This window comes from Emydura macquarii, unplaced genomic scaffold (genome assembly GCF_026122565.2).
Source record: "Emydura macquarii macquarii isolate MOO-44397 ecotype Brisbane River unplaced genomic scaffold, CSIRO-AGI_Emac_v2 contig_1363, whole genome shotgun sequence".
Lineage (NCBI taxonomy): Eukaryota > Metazoa > Chordata > Testudines > Chelidae > Emydura > Emydura macquarii.
In genome coordinates this window covers 3,396,466-3,419,614 of record NW_027131500.1, presented here as the reverse complement: position 1 = coordinate 3,419,614, position 23,149 = coordinate 3,396,466, and the positions used below count along the sequence as shown (strand labels likewise).

The 23,149-nt window shown below is 36.7% G+C and overlaps 1 long non-coding RNA gene across 1 annotated transcript in view; it reads left to right on the top strand.

Moving 5' to 3' along the window:
- The first annotated feature begins 1,640 nt into the window (after nucleotides 1-1,640).
- LOC137155434 (uncharacterized) overlaps nucleotides 1,641-23,149 on the top strand; it is a 64,761-nt gene continuing 43,252 nt past the window's right edge. The window contains exon 1 of the long non-coding RNA XR_010920459.1: nucleotides 1,641-1,782. This is a non-coding gene — a long non-coding RNA (uncharacterized lncRNA). The remainder of the gene's footprint in view (nucleotides 1,783-23,149) is intronic.

Below are 23,149 nucleotides of genomic sequence, written 5' to 3'. Positions count from 1 at the left end.
CATACTGGCTCTGATTGTACTTGTAAAAAATAATTGGAAATATTTTTACAACAATGTAAATAGATATCCCCCTTCACTTTTATTTTAAAAAAACTGTAGATGGTCCATTTTTATATGGACGGATGGAGGCATTTCTTCCTCTCATTCTGTGAAATGTTTTATATCAGATTGCATAAAATATAATCGTTGCCCCTACAAAAAGAAGAGGTTTTCTGTAAGAATTCAGTGTAGGTTTGTCCTAATTATTTCTCAAAATATATTTGCAACTGTGATAGAATGAATTTTATTTTAAGAAATTTTATCCTGTTTTAGCATGTCTTACTGGAATCAGATACACATGATACATACAGCTAATATTGTGTGTACAAATGTGGGAATAATATTGGTGAAAATATAGTAATTGAGTAAAGAGTAATGATTTTTAAGAGTTGTTTATTATTGGACTTGTATGATTTTTAATATTGTGCTGAGAGATGCATTTTTAGTGTGAGCTATCATAACGTTTATCATATTTTAGCAAAATAAATATTTTGTTTTTTGCAAAAAATCAAAACTGTCACAAAATATCAACCAGTCAATTCTATTTCCAGTGGACTTGTAATCATGTTAGAAACCCAGTGGATCAGTCAGACATTTTATCTATTTATTTTTATAACTATATATTTGCCGACACTAATGGCCCATTTTAAATATTTTAGGGCTTTCATACAAACTGGAACTTGTAATTAAAACATGTTCAATCAGGTTTGCTGGCAATAGTAATTGACTTTGACTTTTGGTATTCATTCACGTCTCTAGTTTACATGCAACTCTCCTTGCCATCAATTATTGTGCAGCAGAGCTTACTGTGTCCTGGACTGTTGTTCAAGGAGACTTTCATAAGATTGGTAGATCAAAACATTGATTTACCCGAGAGAGATCTCAATTTAAGTTCTCAATGCAAGTGTTTCATGTATCTATCTAAACAGAAATCATTTACATTGCTTTGAATATTGGTTCCTGTGGTCACTCCAACACTCTCCCCCTTCATTTCACTCTGATCTTAACAAAGCTTCTTGGTGTCACTTTAATCTTCTCTGTTTTCTGTATGCTGTTGTGGTCCTCCATCACCTCCCCTATGTAATTCCCATCCTATCAGGTCTCCTGGTGACCATTTTGAGCCTTGCTCATTGTCTCCCTCCTTCTTTCCCTTTCATATAAAATGTAAAGGATAGGCTATCCATACATTTTCCTTTATTTAAATAACACTATGTTTGTGCTCCTATCCAAATTAAACAGAAGTTCATAGTCAAGGGAAAGACCTTTTAACATGTGCTAGGGTTTTTTTGTTTTGTTTTGTTGTTTGTATTTAAGAAAAAATTTTCAGCTTTAAAGTAGATTTTCCTGGTTATTTTTCATTTGGGTGAAGGGTTGGAGCCTGGTTCTCCTCTTTCATACAACTGTTTTACTGTAACTCTATTGGCCTCCGTTAAGTTATGCCTATTTTACACCAGTTTAAGTGTAATAAGCTGGTTTGCCTGTGGGCTGGAGAGCCTTGGGCTAAAGCAGTCCTGATCATAAAATGAGCCCCCTGGGAGAGAGATCAGGTGAATCCAATATAAAACACAGCAGGAAGCTGCAGGGCAGGGTGTGGTTGAGAGAATAGTGGAGACTGCTAGAACAAGTCTGACAGTAAACTGGGAAAGCTCAGGAAAGAGGAGACTGTTCTGAGCTTGGACTGCTGGAAGGAGTAGCTATGAGGAACAAGAGTGGCTTCTGCAGAGCCCTATCCATATAAAGCCTGTGAGTGGGACATAAAGAAGGGGAAATGAACTGAAAAGCTTTGTGTTTGTGGATTTTTGAGTTCTGTTTTTGACAAACTCTGTTGCCAGCCTGAGGAAAGCTGGTGAAGAGTGAATTAAAAGATTGTGCCTAGAAGGTCACTGGAGACTGAGTTCTTAAAGAGGACTGGACAAAGGGGAAATAAAGGTGGGATGGCCGTAGAGACAACCTTAGCCATGAGTACTCAGGAGGCAGTAAATGGCCAATGTGCTGCAGTAAGTTAGAGAAGAATTAGGACCTTTGATACATGTGTTGGGTGAAAATTTCTATGAGGACCCCCATGGAAAGGATCAGTAATAAAGGTAGTACAGCCTGGGACTATCTTTTCAGGGGATTTGATGAACCAGTGACTGTGCATTACCCATTTAACCCATCTCTGGCCTACCCACTATACTTCCAGGATATCTGGCAAGAACTCCTGGATGTGGGAGACAGTGCCAGGTATATTAAATGGAAGAACCTCATGTGAAGATACCCTCTATATGTGGATATCAGATGATCTGAGCTTCAGTCTGAAAACTTAACCAAAACCTTCCTAAAACTTCATAAATTGATCTGGCATTCTCATAGTAACATCGGGCATTCTTGGGAGATTTTTGACACTGCCTTTGGAAGGAAGCTAGAAATAAAAAGCAAAAACCCACAATGATTTTAGAATCTAAAAAGAAGTTTTGGTTAGCTTCGTTCAAAATATGGATGAAAGTTTGTTATTTCAGTGCAGAAAAAGGAAGGGAGGTAAAAGCTTTTAATGGACTAGTTATTTGTCTACTTGAATGTCACAATGTTCTTTCCTACTTTATTGCCTGTTTTGTCCTGTATTATATGTTCACCTCTGTCTTCCATTATCTTACGCTACTCTTCACCGTGTCATACAGTTTCATCTTAAATCCCACGAGTTCATTGTCTTCCTTTCTCTTATCTTTATAGTGGTCACATCTTTGCTTTTTTTCTTTCAGTATTGCATCATTCTAATGTTTTCCCCACACAAATTTGTCATGGCGCACTTCATACATACTGTAAACCAATGTGTCAAGAAACCCCAGCATACAACAGTGTATGCAGCATAAAAGCCTTTTGTGATCTCAAACACTCCAAAGGGCTAGTGTTTTGATTACTTTAACGTGGTGACTTTTAAAATGAGCTTGTGCTCTCCAGTCCTTTAAGGACCTTAAATGCAAGACTGCTTTAAAAATCCATTGAACTGGTTTTCTCATTTCTTTCTCTGTTAGAAACAGAGATATGAATATATCTCAATGCAGCCTAGAGAAACATTCAAAATACTTCAAATTTTTACAGAGTAAATGTTTGTGTCACACATACAGCATTTTAGTTTTCTTATTATTCTCACCAGACTTCCAAAAGTTCAGCACTGGCAGATGCTACATAGAATGCATGTGCCTAAGTTTATATGCCTGGGATGTAGGAAACTATTTGCAAATAATGTGAAAACTCAGTAGAGACATGGTGTCTTCTAGCTTGTGGATACTTTAGGACACACTATTCTTTGGCCTGCCAGGTTAATTTCAGATTTGCTATGAATGGAAAGTGGGTATTCAATCCAACAATAATCCTTTGTCTTTACCGCTCATGTCATTTACCCATCGTCACAATAAGTTTATTTGCTTCATTGGTTGCTTGACAAATTGCACTCCAATAAAAAAAAAATGATGAGCCTGTTGTCCCCACTTATACTAAAGGGAATGGGAAACCAGAAATGAAAAGAAAGGAAGCTTAATAATAGGCAGCTTGCTCCTTTTCTGCTAACATTAGATTAATGTTGTTTTGAGAATACACTTTTTCAAATGGAAAATTATTTTTCTTTTCTTTTTCAGACACTTTTTCAAATAAAAATTCTATTCAAACAATGTAAAGAAAACTTGAAACAAAATAGAAAGTTTCTGTTCTCCACATGTTATTGAAAAAGCATGACTTTAGGTAATCTGAAGATTTCACTCTTCTAATGGCTCATCTACATGGTGGAATATAACCCCTTTATATGCGTGTGCTTTCTGAAGTTCACTAATGTGTTGTGTATTAATTGATCCATGTAGGCCCTGCTGGTGCACACTAAAGGTTCACTAGTGTGTTTTAACATAATACTGTTTTCTTTAATATAGTACTGTTTCAGGCAGCACTATGTTAAAGCACACCAGCAGGGTCTACATGTGCTACATGTCAATTCACTTTAGAAATCACACCTCTCACTCCACCATGTAGACTAGCCCTGACACAGGGACGTCTATCATAATAGTTATTACTAGCAAAACAGTTCTGTAAAAATAAAAACCAACCAACCAACCAAAAAAAAGGTGCATCGAGAGCATCTTCATATAGGATGTCTTAAGAAAAATTCTTGTTTGGGTTATGGACAACAAAGCAAACCTGAGTAGTTTGCTGAACAAACTGGGATTGAGACACTTTACATACAAATAGAGCTATTGAATTATTAAGTAACTCATAATTAATTAAATAAAAAACAAGTTTATTGAAGTGAATAAACCTCCCTACAACCAATTCTCTTTTTGTAATCTTAAAATGGAACAATCCTAGAATCAATTTTTCTACAGTGTCAGGCACACTGAGCCCAAACCTGCAGTTCAGATTCAGGCAAATCTCTCATTTACATCTGTTGTATTGTCTCTTGGGTGGAGAATGCATGTTGGGCCCTTTGTGTAAGTAATAAAACATCAAAGGCTATGTCATAATGCAAGATTCTTATGTGCCTCGGGTGCAATATGCGTGGCCATGGGCCTTAGAAAATGCAAGATATATAAATATGTAATATAGTCACAATATACGTTCCATATTTTCTAAATGACTTAATTTTTAAATTGCCACAGTGCTTAAAGATTCCCTTTTAGAAACAGAAACATTAAATGTTTTAATTTATTATTTTTCCAGACTAAAATATTATAAACTTCAGGAGATTTTTGGCTCCCAAAGGTTGTTGGGTTTTTGTTTTGTTTTTTAAAAAAACTTTTATTGCTTTACTTGGTCACCTACAGTTAGAATTAATAAGAAGAATTCTTTCTATAAGTTGCTGGCTGGATTTTTGTTCCCATTTATTTCGGCAGTAAAGATCAGATCATTGAAAAGCAGGTAACTTAAAGTTTTAAAGCGGAAAAATAAATAGTGTTTTAAAAACTTGCCAGCTTGATTTATATGATCCATAGAAAGCACAGTGGAACTAGTGACTTTGTCTTTGAAAATGTGTATGGAAATCTTAGTCCAAAACTATTAAAAACCATTCTGCAGCATCATAAGATCCATAAGGCAGCATCATTTTAATTGTAAGGAGCTTTGATAACACAGACAAAAATAAATGGCATGTTTTGTCTTAAACTTTTTGCTCTTTCATTCTGTTAAATATGCCTTGCAGAGCTCTGGCAACAGACTAAAATTTACAAAAGGTCTGGGAATACTTTAAAGCAGTCTCCTACCCCATTCAATAATTTATGCCTTGTATAGTGCCTTTGCCACTTTCAATAGACTATGTAATTTTAGAAAATGAACATGAAAACAAATTAGAAAAGCAATAATGCATGTATTGTACTATTAGTGCAACTGGGCAGATTACTAATTCACAAATATTGAAACTAGCACTGATAGAGATGAATGAATTACACATAATTTAATAATGTGAATCACACCAACAGCAAAGACCTGCGGTAACTAGTGACACTAGAGGAATGACTAAGAGTGTTAGTATGGAATTGCAAAGCTGATAACACTTTCTTTCCATTTGTTTAAAATGTGTTTTGTATTTCTCTAATGTATCTGTTACTTTCCATTTCTTAAGTCACTTTATATTTTTTTTATATCTCTATATATTTTATATATTTTTTTAATCTCTGTGAGATAAATACATAGGGCCAAATTCATCTACAGAACAGCTCCATTTAATGTCAGAGGTGAATTTGTCTTTGAATATGTCAGGAGTCATGTCAGGGCCTTGTCTTACTGGTGGTATATTCTCAAATGGCATAGTAATATTTACATGAATCTATGTGCTTTAGCTGTGATTGCCATTCTCTAATTGTAGCTCTCCTTAAATAAAGTATTCGCAGTACATATATTTGTTGAAATATGAAGTAAATCCTGACCCAAATAGTATATTCTAAAATGTGTCTGACAGAAGTTGCCATGTTAGTTTTTCATATAAGGCTCAGGAAAGTGAACATTACAAAAAAAAAATGAGATGCCTTTATAACCTGAACTTTCTGACTGATAAAATGTGCTGTTTTAAACATTTTGTAAATGTATCTATAATTCCAAACTTCTACTGTGAAGCTTCATTAAAGTATATAAATTAGTACTACTGTCAGAGATGGCATTAAGTATTCAATAAGAGTAGACTTAATGCAATTAATAGCAATTAAAATTATACTTTTATGATGTCAGCCACCGGCTTTGTAAAGACGTAATTGCATGTAAGGACTTTTGTACCATATTTATCCTTTAAAACTGTCCAATTTATATGAAAAATGCCAAAAACATATCCCATATGGGTACCATTATCTTCCTGGATTTTTAGAAGTAATCTGTCTTATCCAGTATATGCACATTAAGCTAATTTGCTTTAATTAGTTTTTTTCCTGGTTTTTTAATAGGCCTGTTGATAATTTATTGCTGAGGTACAAACGTTAAACTTCACTCATTAGGTTTCTTTTAAGAGGTCAGTACACAGTACCTTTGGCACCCCATAACTGGATGTTCCCATTCATACCTCCTCATCCATTTAGATGTTGATTACAGGTTTGTTGAATAATAATGTCTTTGCTATTTTATTAGAAATATTGAGCAACTTCAGCTAATTAATTAGTTAAATATAAAAGAATGATATTGCTGGCTCTGCTGTTGTAAGGGAATTTAAATTGGACATGATAAATTAGATAAATTAATGAACTGTTTCCTGTAACAGTCATTTATGCCTCTTTGATTCATACATAAGAATTTTCATGAATAAATGCCATGGTCTGTAATTATGACAAACACCAGTGTAATCAACAGATAGACTTCTTGCTTTCTTAATTCTACTTTGCCATTCCAAGCTCCCTGTATGTTTAGGTATCTTCACTGATAAGGGTCTGCATTTTAAAAAAGCAATTTCAGTGTCCCACTTTTTATATTTGTAAACATATTAAATGTTTACATTCTGTACATTTTCAACTTGTGTTCACAAAACAAAACTCCGAAGTGTAAGACAGCATACTGCAAAAGCTTCACAATAATAGACTGTGATTTGTCCATTCCATTTCGAAATAAATTTGATGTTCAATATGAACATTGTGTTTACACTCTGAAATAGATAAAAGGCAGATTGATGTGGGATTTATGTTGTTATGCTGGGTAGTTCTATTTTTAAACCAAATTAGCACGCTGTCTCTTAGAATCGATAACACAAAAATGTAGAATGCCCAGAAATTGACAGAATAGGGTTAGATATAAAGTTGGGAGAGAGAATACTACTCTGAAAGTCAAAATTAGCCCTGAAGATGTTTTAAAGATCTACCCTTTTTAATAGGGTTGAAGCTATTAGGGTTCTTTAGGAATCAGAGGCTGTTACGGAAATTAATCTAAAAACCTAAAGAATTTAATGATGAATGACTCTTAAGTCAAACTATACAAATTCAGACTCTGATTCAGCAAAGCACTTGAGAACTGGCAACTTCGAGATCATTCCTAAGTCCTATTGAAGTCAATAGGTCTTAATTACATGCTTAAGAGTTTTGCTGAATTGGGGCCTAACAGGGGTTGGTATTCTGCTCTAGAATTAGTTTTAAAATTCCATATAAAGGACATAGTTTTATATAATTCTGTAGTCTTCTCCATAAAGCCCTAGTACTTTTAAAAAGATGTAACAAAATGTCTTTACAGGGCATAGATTGCAAAGAATTTAATAGAACTGCATTTTTTGTTCAAATATTAAGCATTATCTTTGTGACTTTGTCTTAAGTTATTTTCCTTAATTATGCCTAGTACTACAATCCTCTGGAGTATTTTCCTCTCACTTCAGTCATACCTGCTGGTGAAGGAAACGAGCTGATTAGCTACGGGGTTCCATGCTGCTGAATTCAGCTAACAAACCCACCACCCAGGTGGTTTTTCAGCAGTTATTTCTGCTTCGTTAGCCCAGCTTGAACTTTATTAGGCCAGTTTCTTCCTTTATTGTAGCAGCAGATATTTGTATTGATAAGACTCAGTAACTTGCTGATTGACATAAGAAAATAAAAAGTGCTGACACAAACATCAATGCCACATTTTCATACTGTTAAACTAATAATAAAAATCGGGGGAAAATGTCAAAAAACAGGTTATACCAAGCAGAATTTTAACTAGTAGATTGCATCAAATGAAAATTAAGGAGCTAGAAGTTAAACACATAAATAACAGAAATTGGAATAAATAAGAATGCAATGATTGTACAGACAATCTGTAATATTGTGTCTCAATTGCACTATAAAATTCAGAAATCAGCCACTGGAATTAGTTTTGTTTATATTAGCCATTGAAAACTCCCACAGCTTTTGAATGTGGGTAATTTTTCCAACACAGGAGTTAATAATAATAATAGGAGATAATAACGTTTTTTAAATGTTACTAAATGTTTATCCATGTTCTCAGTCTGATAGGCTGAATGTAAATGGTGCACCTTTACACTGCCACAACTAGTTATTGGAAGCCTTACCTGGGGAATACAGAATATTGCACACTCAGAAAAGGAAGTTCCAGGAAAATAAAAGTATCTTCATCCCAGGTCTTTGTGCTATTCACAGTTGTTGTTTGAATCAAATAGCTCTCAGATGAATCCATTCACAGACACCTGTTGATATGTATGTTCCTGTTGAAGAAGGCCCCAGAGCATCAAAACTTCATTCAAAAGCCTATTGACCACAATATTGCATGCAGAGAAGCACCTTTAAAAGTGTCTTTTAGTAACAATGTCCTGTAGAACTATGGCAAATGAGTGTTCTACTTAAAATGACAAACTAGAGGAGGCAGTCAGCAGTATGTGCTGTATGTTAGCCTTGGGTGGATAATGTATATATTTGTTGGTGAGATCACTTTATACTCAGAAAAAGGATAGACAAGTAGATATGGACGTTGAGTTGGTAAACTTGTATGATTTTTCAGGATTGCTATAGTGCTAAATGGGGAAATGAAAAGAAAATGGAAAAAACTCTACAAAATCTAAGCTATCTCTAATTCTCTAGATTTCCCAATGTGGCTCATTATCTTTCTGACTGTCTTCAGAATGTAAGAGCTTTGGAGCAGGCATGGTCTTTCTTTTTGTGTGCTGTAGAATGGCATCCATATGTCAACACTACACAAATAGTAATGTATTCAGGGCTGAAATCTGCATCCACTGAAGTCATTCACAAAGCTTGCATTGATTTCAATAGTTCAGAATCAGACCCATAACATGTATGATATTTTGAGATCCTTCAACATGTAAATGATTATTTATAATATACAATAATGTATCTATTGCTTTGTGTGCAATTTTTAATGTAACATTTTAAGGGAAATATTGGTGTAACAGTTAAGCTCCATTTCTTGTTTTATTTTTAATGGGATCAGAAATAACAGAAAAATACCATTCCTAGCTTTGATGTTGGAAGAGAAATACAATGGGGTAGGATTTTTATTTTTATTTATTTTATTGTGCATACTAGATACTGTACTAGTTCTATAAGGGGTGGGGAAGTGATTTTGATCAAGTACAACAGATTGCCTCATCGACTGTATTGTTAGCAATATATAAATTATAGAACTTACACCATGGTGCACAGACACCTGTATTAAGTTTATCATTCTGTAATGTGCACATAACAACAAGGGTCATGAAACACCATTAACATTTTCCCGTGTTCCAACGGAACTAGTTGAGTCTAGTTTGTATTAGTTGAGTCTGTACTGTAAAAAGTTAATCAGATTTTGCTTTCTTCTACAGGAAATATAAGAATGTCTTTAAAACAACTTCAGTATCAAATTAGATCTGCTCTAGGAACAAACTTTTTCCAAATAGATGCAAGTTTTCCACTGAGACAAACACCATGTTTCGATCTACTTTTCTATTAGCATTTCCTCATAACAACATGAGATTCTACATAGTTGCCATTATGGGAATAAAAATCCTGCCAGTAAAAATCATAATTCAAAAGCAGAAGCATTAGTACTTTGATGTTAGGTATGATAGGTGGGCAGTGGTGTTTCTGTCATTAGAATCCACACGAGAAAGCAAAAGAACCCAAGCTGCCTACTCTAATAGCTGGTGTTGGTATGGGATGTAATGTGTTGCTATTTGATGGATATCACATTCACATAACCTGTTATCAGTTGGTTATAATTTTGATGAATCGTCTTCATGACTTGCCACTTTGCAACCTAATTTATTATGATAGTTAAAGTAACATGCTCTGTTTATAATTGGATGGCCACTATTGATATGCGTAATGGATCTCTCCTGTGAAATACAAACAGTAACTAGATGCACAGCATGCAGATATGTTAAGTATCTACGCTACCTGGGAATCAGCAGGTATTCCTCATGACTTAGCATCCAGATGTATTTTTCTGGTAGCTCAGCACATCTCTAATTGCAATTATATTTCATGTCCATCTTGTCAGAGTCTTAGAAAAGAGGACTCTAGATATAAATCTTTAAGTATAAATGTAAGCAGGTGGGTGCCCTGGGTATTGCTGCAGACTGAGTGATATTACTGGCATAGATTTTCATTCAGAATTCCCATTTCTATCAATGGGAGTTCTACGTTTATCTCTAAGGCAATACATATCCCTAAGAATAAAATCAAACCTCCTTTAAACTAGAACCCACCAGTCACCATTTTCAAAGTGACAAGCCTGGATATGATGTAAGTTTACTTCAGTGTGATCAATAGCATTAATACATCAGTAGATAGAGCAAATTCTGAACAGATTGCAGGTTTTCACACAATAAATTGATTTGTTTTCTCTATGTGAACATATAAACATTATAGTTATGTGCGCAGTTGGTGTGGTATCGATTTTATTTCCCTGTTGTTTAGTCACTGTGTTCAAGGTTGACAAGGGCAATTATATCCCACCAACGTTTCAGTCACCATACTTGTCTAAGGCACTGATTTCCAATAAAACACTTATTGGATTTATGAGCATGCCACCCTTTCATTGCCATGTTAAATTCTTCCAAAATGTGCAAGAGAAAAATAATTTACCTCCTTGCAACATCTTTAAATATTAATAAAGAGTTTGCTAAAAAAAAATTGCCTGAGGCATGTGTTTGCTGATTAGCATATGCTTCTTAAACAGATTGGTTTCTTTCAGTTAATCCAGTCATGCAATAGCAAACCATCAAAATCTTTTAAGACTTAGCCCTTGCCTCCTCTCACCACCCGACTGTTACTGTTTCACATGTTTCTGAAAAGACTGCAGAAAAAAGGAGCAAAGACTATTGGATCTAAAACCACATAGTGCTTTAGCCTATGGTGATAATCTTCAGTTTTAGGTGAATCAGATGTGATACATGGTTTGACATGAATAACTGCAAACTAACTTCAAGTTTTCATCACATTGAAGATGACTTTAGTGAAGGCTCACTGTTGGCAATCTTTAAGAGAAATACAACCCATTGTGTAATTCACCTTCATTTTTTTGCTCTTCTCAAAATAAGGAGGGGAAACTGTAATTTTCATAGATGAATATATTGCATCTATACGTTATAGGATACCTTAATGATCAACTGTCATTTAGTGGTAATCACTCTGTGCTGTAAGGTATGATGATTGAAAAACACAATACATCAGTTACAAAGATCTCATTTGAACCAAGCACTCAAGAGTTTGCAGTGGGCTTTCAAGTTTTTTAAATGAATTCAGTGGAATGACACTTTCATTTTAGTTTCCTTAGAATAAAAAAGATAAAAGCCCATCAGGTGGGGAAAGGTCCTTGTTTGTTTTCTGACAGATTTTGCACTTTAGAATAGAAATTGGGAATCTAATTAGCCATTTGTATGTATAAGTGCCTGACTGGCACATTAGAGAGAAAGGGTGGGTGAGGTAATATATTTTATTGGACCAGCTTCTGTTGTTGAGAGGCAAGCTTTTGAGCTTACAAAGAGCCCTACTCCAGAATACCAGGTATGTATGACTGGCACATGCATATCTGGTATTTGTGTACATAATTAAGGGCATGCTAGTATTTGCATATTTCTGATTTTTTTTAAATCTATGCCTCTTTGATTAAGAAAATAGAGACAATAGAGAAGACAAAGGTACTAAAAGTTACTTTATAACTGAGACTATTACAGTTCATCACTGAGTTTGGAAAGTTTCATAGTGGGTTTGTTCTTGGCGGGTTTTGTAGGCATCTTTTTATGTAATTCTGCAAATGTAGAATTGCACCTTAAGAGTTCATGGGTGGTTGTAGTTGAGACTGATATTTCAGAACTATTTTGGCAATATCTATGTGAAGTAAATATAAAGTTAAAGGCAAGTTATATATGCACTAGCCTTTGACAAAGAATCAACTGACAGACCAAGAGTATTGGCAGAGTTCTTCCAATAACATTATTTTCCTTCAGAACCAACAGAAATGATTTTCTGTAGGGCCAATAAGAGTGGAACTAGGGAGTGACATAGATCTCAGGGGGTGTTTGAATGTGTCAGGAAACCAGGCCATGAGTGGTCAGCCTGGAAGTCAGAGCAGGAATCATATCTAGTGGTAGGAGCAGGTATCTGAATGCCAGGGTCAAGGCAGGGTCAGAACCAAAGTCAGAGTCTGAATACTAGAGCCAAGGGTAGAGGCAGAGCCAGGAATCGGAGCCAAAGGTTGAAAGCAGATTATCTGGAGTTGGGGAAGGCACTAGCGAGGCTGGGACAGGACTGGAACAAGGCTGGGTGCAGGGCAGAGTCTAGGCTGGAGCAAGGCAGAAGGCAATCATAGAGTGCTAGAGAATCTGCAGACGTGTACTGAGCAATCAGTAAACTTGTGTCATTGTCTCTGTTTTTTGGGCACAGAAGTCTCATCAAACAAGGATCTGACTGGCACTTTCTTCATTCATTTTTAGCCATTTTTTCTCCCCTTTCACTCAGTCTAGTAACCTTAAGGAAACACAGCAATGTGTTGTTTTTAGGGGATGTTTTGTTGTGGTGGTGGTGGTTTTTTGTTTTTGGTTTTGGTTTGGTTTTTTTGCACTATTCCATTTTCCTAACATTCTCACTAGCCCCTTTAGGGTGAAATCTTTGATTCCAAGCTGACTCCATTTTCATAAAGAACTTTCTTTCCATAGAATATTGCTCACGATGCTACAGAGCATGATCAACGGTTTCTTTGGTTTTGCACACATTACACAGTACACATCTTTGACTTTTTAATAAGTTTAACTTATCATTTTAAGGAACAATGACCTGCTAACACTCTAAAAATGTCTACTTCGCTTTGTCTATCATAACTGTGGAATACAGTAGAATTTTTGAGTATATATCACAAAATCTTCATATTTTTGTTTCCTTGGTCTATCATTCTTGCCATTCCTTGGCAAGTTCATTTGTGATCACACTTTTAAATTCCTGTCTATTTAAAGGTATCTTAATATCTACCTCTTCATTTTTTAGAGCTTGTTTTGCTGCTTTGCCAGCCGTCTCATTTCCAGATATTTTAATATGTGCTAGAATCCATGCTATTGTTACATATATGTATCTTCTTGCATTATTTCCATTAGGAATATTATTTCACTTATGTTGTTGTTTCTGCTTTCCCAAGTCCCTGTTCTGATTGTCAACATGCCTGATAAAGAATCAGATAAAATTACAGAGGTAGCCAGTTGCACATCTTTTACCTGTGTTTGTGCCAATATTATATTGTGCCATTATCTGAAAACTCGTGGTGACTGGGGAAATGCTGGATGATTGGGAAAAGGCAAATGTAGTGCCCATCTTCAAAAAAGAGGAGAAAGAGGAACTGAGGAACTACAGACCAGTCAGCCTCACCTCAGTTCCTGGAAAAATCATGGAGCAGGTCCTCAAGGAATCCATTTTGAGGCATTTGGAAGAGAGGAAGGTGATCAGGAGCAGTGAGCATGGATTCACCAAGGGAGAGTCATGCCTGACCAACCTGATTGCCTTCTATGATGAGATGATTGGCTCTGTGGATGTGGGGAAAACAGTGGACGTGATATACCTTGACTTTAGAAAAATTTTTGATAGAGTCTCCCACAATATTTTTATCAGCAAGTTAAAAAGGTGTGGGTTGGATGAATGGATTATAAGATGGATAGAAAGCTGGGTAGGGAGCAAGAGCTCAATGTCTAGCTGGCAGTCAGTAATAAGCGGATTGCCCCAGGGGTAGGTTTTGTTCAACATCTTCGTTAACAATTTGGAGGATAGGGTGGATTACACCCTCAGCAAGTTTGCAGATGACACTAAGATGGGGTGGATGGTAGATACACTGGAGGGTAGGGATAGGGTACAGAGTGACCTAGACAAATTGGAGGATTGGGCAAAAAAAAATCTGATGAGGTTCAACAAGGACAAATGCAGAGTCCTGCACTTAGGACAGAAGAATCCCATGCACTGCTACAGACCAGGGACCAAAAGGCTAAGCAGCAGTTCTGCAGAAAAGAACTTGGGGGTTACAGTGGACAATAAGCTGAATATGAATAAGCTTCTAATATGTCTAATCAGTCTAATATGAGTCAGCCAAGAAGGCATATTGGGCTGCATTAGAAGGAGCAGTGCCAGCAGATTGAGGGAAGTGATTACTCCCCTCTATTTGGCACTGGTGAGGTCACATTTGGAGTATTGTGTCCAGTTTTGCACCCCTCACTCAAAAATGATGTTGAAAAATTGGAGACAGTCCAGTGGAGGGTAATCAAAATTATTAGGGGACTGGAGCATATGACTTATGAGGAGAGGATGAGGGAACTAGGTTTGTTTAGTCTGCAGAAGAGAAGAATGAGGGGGGATTTGATAGCAGCCTTAAACTACCTAAAAAGAGGTTCCAGGAATGATGGAGCTAGGCTGTTCTCAGTGGTAGTAGATGACAGAACTAGGAGCAATGGTCTCAAGTTGCAGTGGGGGAGGTCTAGGTTGGATATTGTGAAAAACTTTTTCACCAGGAGGATGGTGAAGCACTGGGATGAGTTACCTAGAGAGGTGATAGAATCTCCATCCTTAGAGGTTTTTAAGGTGCACCTTGACAAAGCCCTGGCTGGGATGATTTAGTTGGGGTTAGTCCTGCTTTGAGCATGGGGGTTGGGCTAGATGACCTCCTGAGGTCCCTTCCAACTCTGATCTTCTATGATTCTATGATCCCCATTAGTTCAGCCATCAGAATGGTCACATAATTTGATAGCCTTTTAGATTTCTGGATTCCAAGACTAGGAACATAGAAGGCTGTTCCTATTCTACCAGTGCTCTCATATTTTGAGATGTCTGGATAGATTTGGCAAAGATGGCTCCATTTTTCATAAATAAATTCAGAAATTTAATTGGTCATAATGTGAGCATTTTTTCTTCCCTCAGTTTTTTCCATACAATTCCAAATCCATAAATGGGTAATATAACTGTCAAGCTGTAATTTGATTTTCCATGACTAACAAATATTAGTTCTCTCAATTTTAGTTTTTTACATCTTTTACCTATTTTTTTTACCCTGATAATGAAGTAGTCTGCAGCAATCCATATAATTTTGTCTACTAAGCTCCCAGAATTCGCCATAAATCTGTTGTGTACTTTCTATTTTCGTGATTCCCTTTTACCTTTGCCCAAAAGTTTAGAGCTAATAGTTTGATCCTTAGATTTATAGGTGCTTCTACAGTGGCTATTTGTAGCACACAGACTCCTGTTATCATTGTGCCACATTCCAATCTCAGAGCTTGGACTTGGAGCAGTTCCAAGTTTTTAAGAGCTGTTTTTGAGGCAGAACCAAAAGCGTGGCATCTGTGGTCAAAAGTGATCTTTATCAATGCTCTATACATCATCATCATCATCAATACCTTCTTATCTGTACCCCATTTGTTTCCAATTACACTAAAATAAGTTTATCCTACTTTTACATCTTTGTACAATATTATCTGAGTGAACTTTCCAAGTTAATTTATTATCAAACCGTACTCCTAGAGTCAGTAAGCTACTATTGCTGCTGGGCTTAAGAACAGAACTGCTAGCTTCCTTAGCCAATCAGGCGGAATGGTCCATAAGGCAGCCTTGCTGATGCGGGACAGTTCTGCTCATTAGGCCACCAGGATATTGAGCAGGCTCAGCTGCAGGGCCTTATTCCAGGCAGCATATTTGTACCCAAATGCCCCATGGTCTATCAATGAAAATTATACACCAGTCCTCATATAGATATATTAATGATACATCGAAGAGTAAGAGTGGGCAAAGGGCACTCTGTGCTTGGGTTAAGATCAGTGTTGGAGAGTGCTCAGAACATGGGTTCACAGAACATTCTTTTGAGGCATTCATGTGCACTCATGATAGAGGTGTTTGTTTTTTGATGGGCCAGAATTTGAAATAAAAAACTGAGTGTTTAAAATATCTTTGATACACCAAGAACCTGCCCCCAAATAAGCCCGTGTTCCAAATAACTTGATTAAGAAGACAGTTCAAATCCAAATACAAACATTCCTTAATATCTGGCATTCAGAGGTATTTGGTTTTGGTCTCGGAACTGCCAACATTTAGCTTGTTCTGCATTCAGAGGCAATCTATTGTAGAAAAATGCACATGAAAGCTTTTTTATCATATCATTTAATGCAGATATACTCTGCTCAGTTACATGTGAATGTCCAGCATCTAAACTTGGGATCAAGAGTGACTGAGAAAACACTTTTTTTAAAGTGTTCTGTACAACTACAACATAATAATACCCTTAGCCCCAAACCAATTTAAAATTGTGAATGGTATTTACATTCCCAAAGTGAACAGTGTTGCGCCACACACACAATCATCCTTCAGTTTTTTAAAAATATGTTTTTCAGATATACAGACTCCCTTGAGCAGGTGCATTTTTCACAGTACTGGCATCAGCAGACCTAATTGCATTTCATGTAAATAAAGAACACCTACCTCTGGTTAAGCAGTAATCTAGGTCAAAAAATGAGGTTTATTGTTTGTTTTAGTTTATGTAGGGTTTTATTGAATTGCCACTAAAAACATGGCTGGGAATGTGCTCTTGGCTTACATTAATTTAAGCAATAAAATATCTTTACTAAAATTCCTTTTTCCTCAGTTTTCATTACTAGATGCTAAATGTTCTTTTCTCTGTGTTAGTGAGAATATAATAAATGTTTAATAGTGAAAAGGTGGTTTGGGTTTTGTTTTTTGTGGGATTTGAGAGGGGATTTAGGGTCTCTTTGTTCTTCTGTGTGTGCTGAAATATTATGAAGTTTAGAAAGTTGCATAGTGTGGGTGAATAATTAGTTGAAGAAAGATGTTCTGGATTTTGAATCACCAGCACTAATAATTATAGCATGAAATTCTTACTTCCAACCAGTTTCAATGATGCCAGGTTTAGTCTGAGAAGAGAGAAACATGGTGGCTTGATTATCATGTACATTTTAAACGTGTACCATAGATGATACTGCAGGGAGAACTGATCTGTAATGTTATCTTCTCCTATAATACCAATTATTTTAAGTGTGTATGACGGCTCATTGACACCATGTAAATGGGACGTTGCATCTCAGCAGGTTTTACCCTTAATACTGTGAAGATGAAAATAATCTAAAAAAGTATGTTCAGTGGGAAAGAATTCCATAGACAACCTGCCACAAAAACATTTTCACTCATTAAAAGCATAGGTGCAGGGTTTCTAACTAATGACTTTTTTACTGCAAAATGTTGTATTTTCCCATGCTCTGTTCTGGAAGCATTATTATTGAAATGTATTTGCTATCAACAGCTCTGCTGGCTGTACCCTGTTATTAATAACAAAATGAATTAACAGCATGCAAGGCTCCATGGAGACCCTATAGGTATATTTCAGTTGCAACTGAGTCAAACATATGGGCACTTGCCACAGAAGCGGTTAGCTCTCTGTTACTAATATATAGTAACATTATTTTACTATAACAAGGCTTTTAAAAAAATATTTGTGTAAATGTTGGTAGTAAATGTTCCAAAAGAATGGTCTTTTTGTCAGTGCGGAACCTAAGTTAAATGTTCATAAAGAAAAGTGTGAGTTCCAGAACAGCAAGAACCAAAAGTTTTGTTACTAATCTGACAAAGTGAAGCCTTCTCCTGAATACACTGTCCAAAGAAATGGCTTATTTCTTAACAAAAAAAACAATTAACACTTCGAAGTACTGAGTCTTCTTGTGGGATAAAGGCACCTGCACGGTTTGCCCATGGAATATTCTAGAAAGCAGTATCCATTGGGTCTACTCCCTCTGTTCTTTCCCTACTCCCCGTCCTCATTCATAGTTTCAAGGGTTTAAAAAAGGTGAATAGACCCAACTGCCCCTCCATTCTTTCTAACCACTGAAGTGATCTCAGATCACAATCAGTGAGACATAATTCTCCACAATTTTTTTTTCTTTCTTCTCCCCTTTAGGGGATATTTTCATTTGTAATCAGTTAAATTTATTTACCTAGCCAACTTTTCTTAAGAAAGATGAGGAAAAGAAGAGGAGGATGCCCACTCAGCACAGGCATCATCTGGACCCACAGAGGTAGGAGGGTCGCTTCTCCCCATGGCTGGCAGGGGCAGGTCGATAGGCGTAATTGACTGAAAGTCTGGCAGTCCATAAATCCAGCATAAACTCACCAAAGTGACTCTGTCTGACACATGTAGCACCAAGAACTCTGGATCCATTCTGATTGATCAAGTACAATGCCAGGAATTCATAACCATTGTGCCCCTAGGTCTGGCTTCATCAATGTCAAAAAAAATTGTTTCATGTCTAGCAAAGGCAGCATCATAGTCCTAGGACTATTCCTGGTTGACTGAGTCCAGAGGCAAGGATCAAGCATATTTGACTCTGACGCACTGCTTTTCAAAGTGGCCAAAGTGCCCAGATCTATTGTTGCATATTTTCTGGCTTCATTCACTCTGTGTGTTCCATGAAACAGTTACTGAAATTCTGGATGTGTGAGAGTCAACAGAGTCCAGTGCAGAGAGTCAAGTTCTGTAAATTGCTTCTCATCAATGCATCTGTATACTCAGATGGACATTGAGGTCTATACTTGGGTTTTTTTCAGTGACCTCTTTCTTATCTTAGCTTTTGTGGGTCTCTGTAATTTGTGGTTTTGCCTGACAGGTTATATCTGTTCATTACCAGCCCTGTGGATGCCTCATTCTATCCCCTTCTTGATATTAGAAATATCAGAGCCATGATGACTTGGGATATTCAAGATGTTTTTCAAGGACTAAGCAAGAGCATGCCTATATCCCTTCTCACCTCCCCTTGCCATCTGCAATAATAGTTTCAGTTAGTGGACTGGGATGCTGACTTGATTTCTAACCTCTTCAAGGTTTGTGAGCTCTGCAGGAAATAAGGTTCTACTTCAGAGTCCTGAAACTGAGACGTACGTGTTTTGCATTGCAAGTCTTCCTTCCTCTGATTAAATCCAAACCTGTCTATATTCTGATGGTCAACACCGAAGTGATATATTGTATCAACTGCCAGAGTAAAGACTGATACAACACGCTGGGTCAGGAAGCTTATCTATTCTGAAGTGCAGCATCCACCATTGGATCACTCCAGTGTCTTACCTGCCAGGGAAAGAGGAAATTTTGGCAGACTCTTTGAGCACAGTTTATATTTAATAGCACAAGTGTTCTATCAATGTCTCCATCTTGCATTATCTGTTCTGCAAGGTGAGGAAGCCCCAGCAAAATCTCTTGCTGGCAGTGATAATGCCCATTGTCATTGGTTTTGCTTCTGGAATGAGCAAGAAGTTACTGATGGACTCCTTTTTGCCGGGACTGTTGTCCTGTATATGTTCCTTATGATTTTGTTGATTCTGGAAGTCAGTTGGGGCAAAGCTAGACTATGAGTAGAGCTTGACACTTCTGTTGTTAAATATTCTGTGTCTCATGGTGACTCATTCAAGTGCTGCTTTCCAATCTCTGGATCTTATGCCTCAGGGTTGAGACATCTTCGAGTCTTCTCATAAGGTGAAGTTTCTTGGGTTGACAGCTTAACTTCTGGCTCACTAGGATTCTTGATTGAGAGTGTCCTGTTCAGTTCTGAATATCCTGTTGGAAAACAAGATATTTTGACCAACTCCAGTAAACTGGAATAGAGTCCCCAAGAGAGCAGCTCAAAAGGGAGTTGACTGGGATTGGCCTTCCCTTGTTATATATATTAGGATGCAATTGGCTGATCATTCAACTTTTCAGTCTCTGGTACACTGGTCAGTAGTCTTTTTGTTCACTCTCCAGTAACAGAGTTAATGAAATGGTTGCTCTATGTACTCACTAGGGCAGCTTGGGGTAATTGTTTTGTCATGATGTTGTGGCAAAGGAGACTGCAGTCTTCATTGCAATGTATGGGTTGTGCTTTGGGTACTGTGCTGAGATGGATTCTTTTGAGCTACCCTCAGGGTAGTACCTTCTGTGTGTGAACCTGTTTTTCACAAGGCTCATGGAGACTCTATTCAAACATTTGTCAAACTGTTCTCTCTCAGAGCTCTGTGAAGATGCATTCATTATAGCCATAACTGAAGAAATCTTGGAGCCTTTGGCAAGAATATATACAAACTCACGGATGACTAGAGAAGGGCTAATGTCGTGCCAGTCTTTAAAAAGGGGGGGAAAGGAGGAGCTGGGGAACCACAGACCAGTCAATCTGACTTCGATACTCGGGAAGCTACTATAGCAGTGTATAAAACAGTCATTTTGTGACTATCTGGAGGATGAAGGGGTAATCACTAGCAGCCAGCATGGATTTACCAAGAATAAATCATGCCAAACCAGCTTAAATTCCTTCTTTGACAGGGTAGCTGATTTGGTGGATGGGAGAATGAGGTGGACGTAATATACCTGGACTTTACCCAGGTGTTTGACACAGTCTCACATGACATTCTTATAAGTAATCTGTAATGCGGGCTCAAAAGAACTACCATTAAGTGGATACATAATTGGTTAAACAACTGCAAACAATGACTAACTATTAATGGAATGATGTCATATTGAAAGGAGGTCTCAAGTGGGGTTCCACAGGGATCTGTGCTGAGTCCAGTGTCATTTAGCATCTGTATTAATTACCTGGATGTACATATAGAGAGCATACTGATCAAGTTTGCCGATGACACAAAGCTAGTGGGGGTTGCCAATACTTTGAAGGATAAAGCTAAAATTCAGAAGGATCTTGATAAATTGGAGAATTAGGCTATAGACAACAAAATGAAATTCAACAAAGACAAATGTAAGTTGCTACACTTAGGGAACTTAAACCAAATGGATAAATTCAGAATGAGGGAAAACTGGCTTGGCAACAGCACTGGTGAGAAGGATCTGGGAGTTGTGGTGGATCACAACCTCAACATGAATCAGCAATGTGTTGCTGTTGCAAAAAATGCAAATGCAGTTTTAGGTTGCATTAATAGAGGCATAGCTTTATATATGCTTTCAGCTGTTTTGTCTTCATTTGAGGCTTGTTTTGGGAGAGTGAGAGTTGCTGTCATTTCTAATACACTTTTGATCTGGCATACAGAGTTGATACTATTTTTGGCAATTCTCCAGTCCTTTTTTCCCCTAGAATGTTTCATTCCACCTTCCTCTTTTTTATTTTATTTTTTTACTGCTTGCTAAACTCCCACAGTTGGTAATGTGCAGAGACCACTCAAAGAAACTGAAGGTTACTTACGAGTAATTGGAGTTCTTTGAGATGAGCCTTTGCACGTTCACACTCCTTGCCTGCCTTCTCAGCTTCTTTGGAGTCATAGTTTCAGAATTCCTGAAGTAGCGGATTCCAAAAGCTTGTGGTGCAGGCACTTTCATTCCACAAGTGTGAACACACAGAGATTCATTTAAAATAAATCTAGTTATTGGTAACTACCTTGATTGTTTAATTTTTTTAAATTTAATTTTTTGACAGTAGGATTAAATAATATTAGTGACCCAGGAGAACATAAAGTAGCTCTGTAGGAACTTTCACACCTTGTTTCCACAGCAAAAACAAATAAACTTGATGTCAGCAATTTGTTAAATGAACATTAAATCCGTTAACAAAAAGATGAAAGCAAGCAAGTTGAAAGAACACCCAAACATAGAATCCAAATTAAATTAATGATAGATTCTTAACAGTAGACTTTCGGAGACAGCTCATCAGCTGGTGTAACTCAATGATTTGTGTATCTGGCCATCAAATAGTAAAACAGTTTGCATTGATTCCATGATTCTCAAAGCTTTTTTCAGCACTTTGGCGATTGCCATTCAATTTTTTGTAGCATTTAGTGATATATTTGGAATCATACATAAATACTATTTATCTATTTTGTGTTTGGTGTGCATAATTTTATTTCTTTCACAGCAGGGGTCCCAGACAGGTTTTCTATCTATTACCCCATTTCAAGGCATGTGACAAAGACATGTGCAGTGTCTCAAGATGTTAGGTCGTTCATGAGTGGGATTGTTATCCACTATTCCTTTCTTGGCTGCCATTATCCTGTTTTGTGTTTATGGATAATGCCATCTCTTCCTGTGATTCAGTTATGAGTTGGCTACACAAATTCAAATAGCTGAGCCATTTTTTCAGAATGTAATGCCATTCAGTATTGATAGCTAATGTAATATCCACAGTCTGTGCCTCCATAAGCTGAGATCATGACCTCTGAAACCCTTCCAAATTTCTGCCTAACTAAAGTGTGAAGAAAATACTAAGAATGGTCTTGGCTGTTTGACTATTTATCAGATTATGATTTTTCCATTTTTTTCATACTCTGGTCCATCTAACGCTTTTCTTAAAGTTTCCTGAAAAAGCTATTGTTGATGGTGGTTTGATTTGTTCTGCTTCCTTTAAAGAAAATACTGGGGAAATTGTCCTTCACAATGTATTTTTATGGTATGATGTTGAAAATACTGTACATTGGAAAGAAAACACCCTGTGGTGAAAAGGTATTGGCACAAATGCAACCCATTTGACTCTTTTCATTCCATCAGCATGAATTGTTACACAGAGTTCAGTAACTGAGTGGACTGTATAGATTAATGTATGGAGAGAAGTTCTAACAGCAAAAACAATTGCAAAATTCAAATGTATAGCATGAAAATCTTTTTTTCCAATGAGAGCACCAAAAATGAACATGTTTAGGATGTTAGAGTATGATAAGTATGAAAAAGTATTTTCAGAAGCTTGATACTACTTTTAATTACTAAT